This window comes from Anneissia japonica, unplaced genomic scaffold (assembly GCF_011630105.1).
Source record: "Anneissia japonica isolate Jap-2015-1 unplaced genomic scaffold, ASM1163010v1 scaffold288018_len440701_cov179, whole genome shotgun sequence".
Lineage (NCBI taxonomy): Eukaryota > Metazoa > Echinodermata > Crinoidea > Comatulida > Comatulidae > Anneissia > Anneissia japonica.
Window position 1 is genome coordinate 116,578 of NW_022690319.1, and position 4,134 is coordinate 120,711.

The window sequence follows — 4,134 nt, forward strand, 5'->3', positions numbered from 1 at the left end:
GGGCGGGGGGGGGGGGGGGGGGGGGGGTGCTAGTGGAGCGAATCCAGTCTCACTTGGCTGGTGGCCAGGGGGCCGCCTAGGGCCCCGGTGGGGGTCCAGGGGGCGAAGCCACCGATATTTGACGAATTATGGCGAATTTTTATTACTTATTTGATAGGCATCGAGCTACTATAATATGACTTCATGTAGGCTATGTTTTCTAATGTCGAAATTAGCTTCCAAAACCAAAACATTTTGAATAAAACAAGAAACAAAGTGTATGCAATGTAACCATCTAATTTATTTTCAGATCCTCATTCTTGAAAGTGAAGTTCTACATTTTGGAAATTTTGCATTTGTCAACGCTATCAAGGTCGTGGTTGCTTCCTCTATCACGATGAGAATTTGTCATAACAGAACTCAAATTATTTTTAATTAGTCTAATTGAACTATTATTAGGCCTATTATTAATATTATTATTATTATTTATTTATTTATTATTATTATTATTATTATTATTATTATTATTATTATTATTATTATTATTATTATTATTATTATTATTATTATTATTATTATTATTGGGATGAAAAGTTATCTACTCGTCTTCCCCGACGGGGTGAGGGGGGGGGGACTATGCCCACCTCTGTTCCACACGTCAAATTCATTGTTTTACGGAACTGACGTACATACTTTACAATAGTTCCAAACCATGGCAGTCACTCTAATTTAGTCTCTTTGCATACAGTAGGCCTACTTTTAAAACCAATCAAGAAAATTTTCCGCAGGCTTTTCTCCTCTTTTTGAATTTCACTATTGTGCAAGTAGTATTGCGACTACAATATTGTGAGTGGAAATACTACCGTCTAATTTACGATAAAACAGAACCATGGAGATAAGAAGCACACAACACATTAGGTCTAGTTAGCAATGCCGTAGCCAGCTATGGGACAGTTGGGACAGCCCCACACAATTTTTCTAATCGGTCACAAAGAATGGGTCCATATTTTTAAAAATGGGTCCAAATTATGTAATTTTATGCGTACAATGGGTCCACTTTTTGAAAAATTGGTCCATATTTCTTTTATTTAGCTTAAAATGGGTAAAATTTAAGAAAATGGGTCCAGATGTTTCATATTTTTGCGAAATGGGTCCACATTGTTTGAATTTATGCATGAAGTAGGTCCACCCTGATATTGTCCCGCAAAATCCTGGCTACGGCATTGGGGGGGGGGGGTTGATATAATGTTCCCCTCCCCTCCCCCACTTTAAAAAGTGGGGAACGTGTCCCCAGTCCTCACCGATCGATGCCCATGTTCGGAATAAACATTGCTGGTAGGGTCCATGGGGCGAGTTTGTTTGCTTAGTGTGGATCATTGTGCTCTAGACCACAATATTAGGAACTGGCAGTCAAAATAACGTTTTGGATAGGCAAATTAATATGTTTGGTCCGACGACCTCGTCGTGGCGTTGGACGATGGACGACGGGAGTCCGGCCTGCGACCGGGAGAAGGGAATTTCTCTCCCCCTCCTAAAAGAACTAGAAATTCCATGGCAAGTGGGGTGCAAGAACCTTCTCATAGATTTATTTTCTAACCAGCTTTTTAAAGCAAACAGTTCGTATCACTGTTTATTCTCAGATTACTCATGCTTAAAACAATGTTATCACCTATCCAATACATTAATGCATAAGAATGTATAAGGTGGTATAAGTGAATATTTAATAAGCAATTAACTATCCATTAAGGAGTAGCAGTCACATGCGTTATCTGACCATTATCTCACTACCTATTTAGCATTTCTCTGTTGTCATGTCAGGCTTAACCAAAGTCGACTCTCTGATATTAGAAAGAGACACTTATTAAACGGTCGAGAAGACGGTTGTGTGGAAATATATCAATCGGTCGCAGCTGATTATATATGCGTAGGCTGATAAATATCAAAGTACCATTTCACATTTCGTCACTGGAATACTTTTCTTAAATTGAAATCCAAAATCGATATTTTATAATATTAATTACAAACCCTGTTGATCATTCTCTGCATGGTATGTTAATGACGTTTTGTCAAGAAGAGAGAGTACCAGTATGTGATTTGTCTTTATTATAGAGCCTGACCTACGTCTTAATTACCTAACTAACTTAACAAGACATGCGTATCACCAGGGAACAGTTAAGTACAGTAATTTACTGTTCCCTGGCAGGTATCACTAACATTTCTGCACTCATGTTGCAAACACTGCTGTTACTTATGATGCTTATATAAAGGTTTTCTCTGTTGATGAGATGATCTTTACTTATGCCTTGCTAGTAAAAAAGATGATTTTGATATTCATAATCCTCTCGTTTTGTATGCAAACATCCCGAGCTCTAAAACGACGTTCCGCAAACTATGGTCCGCGGCCCAAATTTGGGCCGCAAAACATTTTTGGAGGGCCGGGAAGCCGTCTGGAAATTGAAAAAAGAAATAACAGAGACGTTTCATCATGGAGAAAATGGTTTTTAATAAAGCCGCTTCATTGTTACAGCGAATGCGTCGCTTGCACGCGCTGCTAACGTGCCAGATGATACGGTGCTATTATAAGCGGTGTTTGTGTCTATGCCCCCTCGGGAGCCTTTATCTGTATATTTATTCCTGATAGTTCTAGTATGCAACATTATTTTATATAAATAAATATACTGTAAATATACCCTTTTTAAGCATTAAATACATGTCAAGCGTGGATCCAGATTTTACCCTGGCTATCGCACAGATGGGTTCTCATATTGGGAGGGTCATGGGAAGAGATCTACTGTTTGTTTTGTCGCTGGAAGATAAATTTTAGATATTCGGAAGTTTTTGTTTTCTAGGTGCTTTGAAATACACTTCGTGCATTATGGGGCGTATATTATTGAATACACTCTGAATTCATAGTTTTTCGCTACTTTGCTATGAATAATTAATAATTATGATGATGAAGAAGATGATGATGAGGAGGAGGAAGCTGTGCAAGATTAATTAACAGGCCCTTTGATGTGAAGTGTCAAACGAGGCCCGTAGCCTAAGTTACGGTTGGGAATTTGGAGACATTGTCGTCGTCAAATGTTCGATGCACACAGTCGGACAATAGATGATTTAATCTGTTTTGTATAGAAAGTAATATGAAACACATAAAATATCAGTTCAGGCATTCATTTATCTGTCTGTCTGTGGAAAATATAACATACGAATCATACAAAATAAAAAGAATTCAAATAAAATAAAAATATGTCAAAAACATCTACACTAAATCAAAATGGAATATTCACTGCCTGTTGGATCCCAGGTTTAGTACCGGTATATAACCAATCCCCGTATTTCTGATAGATCGCTGATTAAAATGTAAAATATTTAAGATTTTATATTCAGTACATTCTCAAATGTTATATTAATCTCATATATCCCAAATTGACGTTCATGCACCGAAGTAGAAAGTTTAACTTAATAATTTTGATACTGTTTTATGTTGAATGGTTTTTAATGATAGTCCTATTATTACAGTCTAATATGACCACAACGAAGTCCTCTCCTTTAAAATTTTAACCTACTAAACTTTGCGTATCTCAATATACATATATAAGTCTACTCGTTAAATTAGTGTATATATAGTATAGAGAATTTTGTCTGTCAATCTCAGATTCCAAATTTTAGGAAATTACGTTTTATGCATGCACCAACATGAGAACTTTAACCTAATAACTTTGATATTTGTAGGTCTATGTTTTATGTTGTTTGTTGAATGGACTTCTTTAATAATAATATTACAGTCTGATAAAACCACAACATAAGGAAGTCCACTCTGTAAATGTATAGCATAATATTGTACAGACAATGTAGATTGTTTAGGTCCCATAAAAAAATTATTAGTTTATCACCCGCTCCCTCATCACTTTTGGGGAAAATCTTATTTTTTTATTTTATTTTTTTTTCAATCAACATATATTTTCATTTCAGACAGTCCTTTTCCATCTTTTTTCACTTGAAAAGCTCAGGGTTTCTTGCAAATATGCTTACTGGTACAACAAAAACATTTTTTAAATATAAATTGGATTCCATTCTAATGACTTTTTATATATGTGTCTCTAACCATTGATTTACTTGTGATCATCGGTAAAATGGGGGCGGGATTCTTAAGCG